Source organism: Liolophura sinensis, chromosome 6 (assembly GCF_032854445.1).
Source record: "Liolophura sinensis isolate JHLJ2023 chromosome 6, CUHK_Ljap_v2, whole genome shotgun sequence".
NCBI classification, from domain to species: Eukaryota; Metazoa; Mollusca; class Polyplacophora; order Chitonida; family Chitonidae; genus Liolophura; species Liolophura sinensis.
This window is the reverse complement of record NC_088300.1, coordinates 79,395,642-79,403,916: the sequence shown is the minus strand read 5'-3', so window position 1 is coordinate 79,403,916 and position 8,275 is coordinate 79,395,642.

The following is an 8,275-nucleotide window of genomic DNA, read 5'->3' as shown; positions in this document are numbered from 1 at the left end:
TGGCTTGCTCCTGGCTTTGATTGAGTTGATATTAAGTTTCAGTGTAAATGAAAAGATCAAAAACAGACATTTACTGGGTATGAAATATTAAAGACATCACTAAATTAATCAGCTTTGTCGAGCGTACCTGATGTCGTTGATATGAAGACATTTGCACGATAGACAAGCCTTTCATAATTCATGCCCGACCATTACCATTCTTGCTATCCATTAGTGTTCAGAATTCACCAGTACACGCTGTTGTCTGTAACTTGTACATCGGCTTTCTGTGTTTTCTAGGCGTTCCCTGAGTAGCCAAGTTCAAGCTGCAGTCTCACGCGTAAAGCCAATCACACCTATAAACAGTAAAGTAACTGTTTTGTCTTTATATATGGTCTTTTCCCATTCTTCCCCACAGGTGAGACAAGGTCGGATATTCAGGGACAGTATGGGTCCTCAGAAGAAGATGAAATGCCAGCTGAACCTGGAACAAATCATACAAAACTACGCCTGGAAATGTTATCTGAGTTCCATGGCCATGGGCAAGGCAAAGAAGCTGTTGATAAAGAGAGAGAAGTTCTCCGTGGATTTCCACTGGAGTTTTTTCAACTTCTCCCACTGTACGACGATGACGGAAATGGAACCAGAGGACGAACTGCTAAATTCCGTGGATTTCGGAACGCCGAACAGAAGTCTTCGGCAGTCTAAGCGTTTAAAGAAAACTGCAAGTCCGGGATGTTTTTACAAGAGCGTATCTATGAACTTTGATGAACCAGTGGCCATGGAGACAATGGTTTTTGAGAATAACACCTCAACTGTGCAACATCATACGATTTCCTCAGCAAAGCCCACGACAACTACGTTATCTGTGGAGTTTGCCAAGATTTATTGCCTAGGCGATCTTACAAATATCGAAGTAGCTATTTCTGAAAAGGACTTTTCCTCTACTTCACAGGCCACCGTCGAAAGTCAAACCCTCTGTGTAACGAACACAAAGCAGCAAAAATTTGTGAATGTAAGCGATATGGACTTAGTAGGGAACTTTAATGTGAAACCTGGTCACGTTACCAAGGCAACACTTCTATCGCGCGAGCAGACAGAGACTAAAACGTTTCAGGTGAATACAACAATCTCCTTAGTCATCGGATGTGTGCCGGTGGTAATCAGACGAAAATCCGACGACAAAGTCATGTTCACTTGTTTCATTACATCACTTGTTGATGTCTTCGCTCCTTATGAGGGAGATTGTCTATCGCTGGTAAAGAAAAATGGAAGCTTTGACGCGATCGTGACGTCATCAGGTCGTTGTAAGTTAACAAATTGGGTTGAGCCACAGCTTATACTCCATTCAGAACCGTTACATCAGTAACACGGACTTTGTCATGATTTGTAGCCTCAGAAGGTGCTATTTCCTTAATTATGTTCGAACTGAAATTGCTAGTATCATTTAGTACTCATATTACGTTGTAGTTTGTGGTCCTCTTGTTATCTGTAAATATCATTTGTTTTTCGTCACCCTCTTAGTTGTTACGCAATAATAAACCCTATACACAACATAAGAATACATGTCTCGACTTCGTTGTTTTAGTGTCGGTGTATCAGAATTGCTTTACCCTTTACTCCTCTGTGTCTTTCTTTCATTGTGCCTAGTTAGGCAAGAAACGATTGCATATTACAATGAAGAAAGGGTATACGACAGAAACTATGACGGCTCATATAAATATCTTTTGACAAAGTAACGTGAACACATTAAACTGCTTGTCAACTGTTGACAGACATGAACAATTACAAGTGAATCTTTCCCACGGTTTTAAGCACAGTAAGCGAACCACTTAGCATTCGTCTCTCAAGAATTGGACACTTTTGGCAAGCTGGTTTACAATGGCGCAGCTACTTCAAATGTAAATAATCATGACCTATACTACTTAACTTCCATTCATTTCATTCTCACATATCAATAAAATCATGGCTGCGAAAAAAAGGCTTGTAATGAATTTGCATCAACAATGAGTGACTGACAGCGCTGCAATTAAAGCTGTAATCCTTTAATCGGTCTTCGATTTGGTTCTATCACGTATTCGTTCCGACCACACAGCTAATGACGTATCAATGAACAGATGTCAGATAGCCTCAGCTGATCATCTGAGCTCTCCATACAATGTCCGAATGCTCGCCAGTACAATTGATTAGCTTGCGAGTAAATGGACACGCTGAGAGCTATTGGTGGAAACACGCCCCTTGCGCGCGAAGATCACGTCCTTATGTAATAAGTGGCCAGCTTACCGTATGTCCACAAACATGCCTCTTGTGCTATTACACCATAAACTACCCCGAGCCATAGCAGTCTTTAGTGGAATTCGAAGATCTGTCAAAATAATTTCACAACACCAGTTCAACAAAATGGCCCAAAACAGGTATGCTACTAGTGTGAGTTAAGAGCGAGTAGCCGTTAGGCTAGGCATTTATAGTGGCCAGAATCCGAATTCGATGTGATCCTAATACGATAATGCCCGAGGCCGTCCAGCAATACGAAGACTGTCAGCAGGGCTTGTTAGCGCTGAAGATGTTTACCTGTCCTGACTTCAAACAGCTCACTAGTAACACCCTTCAGTCCCAACGCAAGAAAAGCATTTGGAAACTTGGTACTTAATATCTCACTCACGGTCAATTTCATTTTGGTCTTCAGTCTACATGTTACGTTGATAAAGTTTGTGATCCGCGAGTATTTAGTGGCCTGGCCTTTGATCGAAAGTTCTTGCGACTTCGAACACATTCTGTCACATGGGATCGAGACCGTCAACACGAGGACTCAAAAAAGATGTTGAGTTGGTAGCCAATATCTATTTTGTGATTACAAGACACTGTAAAAACAAACAGTGTGTAAACTAGCGTTCATTTCATTAATCATAGATTGGTCTGTTACGTTTATTGGAAGTGTTTCACTTGGGTTTTTGGTTGAGGTATATGGAACAAATTTAAAAACTGTTGTAGAGCACAATGGTTAAAATACAAATTCCTTATGGGTGTCGTTATGCCTTTTTCCATATCTTAAAACTTTTGAAATAAATGTGTTTTCAGAGCTTTGGAAATCAGTTGTAAATCTTTAATGCTACCTTGTAAAGCTATCAATGTCATTTTCAAAGTCGCTTTTAACGTGATTAAAGTGCAGCAGGCCTACCCTGGAAGGCCACGGGAGGAGACTGTATTTCCCAGAAAGTCCTATTACGTCACATTTTAAAAGTTTTAAAAGTAATTAAGGTGAAAAATTTTGAAAATGTTTAGTTAAACATTACAAACTATTTTAAGGCTTTAAAAATAAATTTAATGCTTTAAAAATGGTTTGCAAATGATTTTTAAATGCTATTTAGCGCTTAAAGAGTGAAGAATACAAAGCGCAATGCCGCCATGCATACGAGTGACAATAAGAGGGTATCATCTCATTCATTTGATAATTGCAGGTGGATTACAGCCTTATAAATATGTAGCGCTCGTACACGACAGAGATCGGGTGGATTCAAGAAAACCTTACAAAGTTTTCATAGTACAGAGAGGTGATGATGTCACGTGCTATCCCTCTACACGAGAAGGATTCGAAAGGCTTGTATACTGTGTTAAATTTTTTAACTATAAATCTCAATACCATACTTCGGCTGATTCCCTGTCAAAGGTTTCAGTGGTCAATAGGCATATATTTTGTTTGTAAGGACTTACATATTTTTTTGTGATTTAAATATTTCAACATATTTCAAATATCTCGAACAGCTCATTGCTCTTAAGGAAATGTCCTTGTAAAATCGATTCGGAATGACTTCTTTAATCTAATATACAGGGTAACTTCAGTAAAGTGCGGGTAGTAGTACTCTTATATTCACAATGGCAATAACCCGGCTTGCTGCTTGGACAAACACTGAACCTCACACACGTACTATAAAAGCGCCTCTTGACGGTCATTGTAGCGCATTTCCCCTGTAGACTATCGCTATAGTATACCCTGATTAAAAACTGTTAACATGCCGAGGTAAAATACTGTAACATTTCTTAACCGTGTCTAGATAGTACTACCATGCTGAGAAAGATATATCCCCAAGGCTGTTGGTTTTACACTTCATTTAGCTATCACAGAGAGGGCCTTGTAGAGCGGGCCTCCTATCAAAGATATACCGCCTATCTATTGCTTGTATGGCTTGCGGCCATACATCGGAAAGTGGTTAGGGATATAGTATACCTGCTGCGAAGATGAAAAAACAAAAACACTTTCACCTGTGCACTGTGAGCTCTGCCCACAGGTGCGACTGGTTCTAATGATCACACACAAAGACTATACCGTATATAGAAGCCAGTATCGACAGGTGCTAACAGATTTTTATATAACGGATCAAGAGGTGCCGCCGTCTTTACTTCACATTTTAAACTGTCAAATATTGTACTGTAGCTCACACAGTGTGAATAGGAACATAAAGAATGTCTCTGCACCCTCTGAAATACCTGTATTGATATCAGACAAATGTAATAATATACTTGCTGTCAATCGGTTAAATTTATAAAGGGATGACCTGAGACAATGCTGAAAAGGACGTTAAACCCCAATGAAAACCCCAATGAAAACCTCAATCAAAACAAAACCAAATCTATTACAGGTAACCATTATGTATATTCATTATAACAATCAGCTTTTCCCCTGGTTTGCCGAAGAAGCACATACGGGCTGTTCTCTCCAGTACAAGTGCCACGTTTATCATGAAACACAAAGTAATCAGGTAACCGGGCGTTTTGAATTAATCAAGTCATATCAAGAAAATGAGCACTGAAGTCGTGGTTTGCTGTCTCCCAATATTGTGTTCATTGTCGCGATGACGGTAATTACAGTGGTCCAGAAACAAATCTTACTCAGCTCGCACCACATCTTAAAATGGCATTTAAATGGATAGTACGCCAATATCCGTTAACCCCACTAGTACTCCGACACCCACAAACCTCACTAGTACGCCAACACCCACAAACCTCACTAGTGCTCCAACGCTCACAAACCTCACTAGTACGCCCACGCCCACAAACCTCACTAGTACTCCAATACCCGCAAACCTCACCAGCACGCCAATACCCGCAAACCTCAGAAGTACGCCAATATCCACAAACATCACTATTAAGCCAATATCCACCTACCTCACTAGTACGCCAACATCCACAAACCTCATTAGTACGCCATACCCGCAAACCTCACAAGTACGCCAATATCCACAAACCTCACTAGTAAGCTAATATCCACAAACCTCACTAGTAAGCCAATATTCACAAACCTCACTGGTACGCCAATACCCGCAAACCTCACTAGTAAGCCAATATCCACAAACCTCACTAGTACGCCAATACCCGCAAACCTCACAAGTACGACAATATCCACAAACATCACTAGTAAGCCAATATCCACAAACCTCACTAGTACGCCAACACCCACAAACCTCATTAGTACGCCATACCCGCAAACGTCACAAGTACGCCAATACAAACCGACCTGACTAGTACGCCAATGCACACAAACCTAACAAGTACGCTAATATCCACAAACATCACTACAACGTCAATATCCACAAACCTCACTAGTGCGTCAATACCCGTAAACTTCACTGGTAAAGGAATACCCGCAAACCTCACTAGTACGCTAGTACCCACAAACTTCACTTGTACGCCAACACTAGTAAAGGAATACCCCTCACTAGTGCGCCAATACCTACAGACTTCGCTAGTACTCCAATACCCGCAAATCTCACTAGTACGCCAATACCCACAAACTTCACTAGTACCTCAATACTCACAAACCTCACTAGTAAGGGAATACCCACAAACCTCACCAGTTAGGAAACACCCACAAACCTCACTAGTAAGGGAACACCCACAAACCTCACATAACCCACCAAGTCCGCCATAACCCACAAGTACGCCAACACTCTTTAGTACGCCAATGTCCCCAAAAGCCTCATTAGTACGCCAATATCCCCAAAACTTCACAAGTACGCTAATACTCACAAACTTCACCAGTGCGCCACTACCCCACAACTCTGACAAGTACACCCGGTTTCCTCCCACCATAATGCTGGCCGCCGTCGTATAAGTGAAATACTCTCGAGTACGGCGTAAAACACAAATCAAATAGATAAAAAAATAAGTACGCCAATCTCCACAAACCTCACAATTACTACAACACCCACAATCTCCACTAGTACGTCACTACCTTCCAAAAAAACTCACAAGTACGCCAATACCCACACACTTCACAAGTACGCCCAATATCCACACTCGTCGCAATTAGCCCAATGCCCACAAACCTTACTATTACGCCACTACCCACCAAAAAAAATCACAATTACTACAACACCCACAATTTCCACTAGTACGTCACTACCTTCCAAAAAAAAACTCACAAGTACGCCAATACCCACACACTTCACAAGTACGCCCAATATCCACAATCGCCACTACTCCCCCCCCATAAAAAACTCTGTTACGGCAATACTCACAAACCTCACTAGTACATCAATACTCACACACCTGACAAGTACGCCACCGACCCCCCCCCCCCAACCAAAAATGTCACAATTACGCCAATTTTATTTATTTATTTGTTTGATTGGTGTTTTACGCCATCCTCAGGAATATTTCACTTATACGACAGCAGCCACCATTATGGTGGGTGGAGACTGGGCAATGCCCAGAGGAAGCCCACGACCATCTGCTGGTTTCTGAAAGACCTCCCCGCCCAGAGAGGCAGCCAGCATGAGTTGGACTTAAACTGATTAGTACGCCAATATCCCCAAAACTTCACAAGTACGCTAATACTCACAAACTTCACTAGTGCGCCACTAACCCACAATTCTGACAAGTACCCACACACACACACAAACTCAAAACTACGCCAATTTTATTTATCTGACTAGTGTTTTACGCCGTACCCACGACCACCTGCAGGTACGCTAATACCCACAATCTTCACTAGTACGCCAATACCCACAACCTCATAAGTACGCCAATATCCACAAACCTCATAAGTACGCCAAGGGGCCTCCGTGGCTCAGTTGGTTAGCACGCCAGGGCAGCGTAATGACCCAGCCTAACCTGTGAGTTCAAGTCCAATGCGCACAAACCTCACTAGTGCACAAAACCCACAATCTTCACAAGTGCATCAATGCCCACAAACCTCACTACTATGCCAATACCCGCAATCTTCGCAAGGACGCCAATACCCATAAACCTCACTAGTACACAATACCCACAATCTTCACGAGTACGCCAATACTCCCAAAAACTCCAAAGTACGCTAATACCTCTCAAAAAACTCAAAAGTATACCAATAATAAAAAAAAACTCACAATTACGCCAGTACTCCCCAAAAAGCCTCAAGTACACCAATACCCACAATCCCCACTAGCCAATACCCAAAAATTAAAAAACCCACAATTTCGCCAATATCCACAACTCTCAAAAGTCCGCCATTTACTACCAATCTCGCTTCTACGCCAGTATCCACAAGCCTCACTAGTACGCCAATATCCACAAGCCTCACTAGTACGCCAATATTCACAAGCCCCACTAGTACGCAAAAATCTGACCTCCCAAATATGTCCAGATAGAATTATCTCCTGTACCCCAGTCATCAACAAGCCAAAACGGAACATGCGCAAATACTCAAATTACCAGATCTACGCTGAATCTATTCTTCAGAACACATACCAGCCGTCAACCAAATCGGCGCCTAATTTGGAACAGGAGAAACATCTTAATTTTTTCTTCAAGGAAGGGCAGGCGGAGTAGAGGGTTAATTATTATATCTGAAGTTAATATTTTGCTGAATAATGCCACGTATATAAATTTAATGGCGTTTAAGGTTACTATAGGGTACCACAAGACTAGTTATACCGTTTTACGCGGTGAAATTGACTGAATGTTCCGAGGAAACCATGGTTAGCGTGTTGTTGTGATAAAAGCCTCATAGGAGCTACGTATTTTCAGTCGGACACCTGTAAACGCGAAGTACCAGGTTAAATTCTACACCGTTCAGGAGGTAACTGAAACGAAACACCTGGCGTTAAATTGAAGGTAATTAACTTAGGTCTAACTTCCAGATATACGACACTGGGCACTTTGATTGAACTGAAGCTTGTCCCCTTTGGTGTCTACCGTAGATGACACGACCCCTGTGCCTCTTCAGATGGATATGATCAGACTTCTTGAGGGGAGCAAACCTTCACGAGCAAGTGCAATCGCCGTGTATAATTAATTATAATTTGGAAGTGTGCGGGAC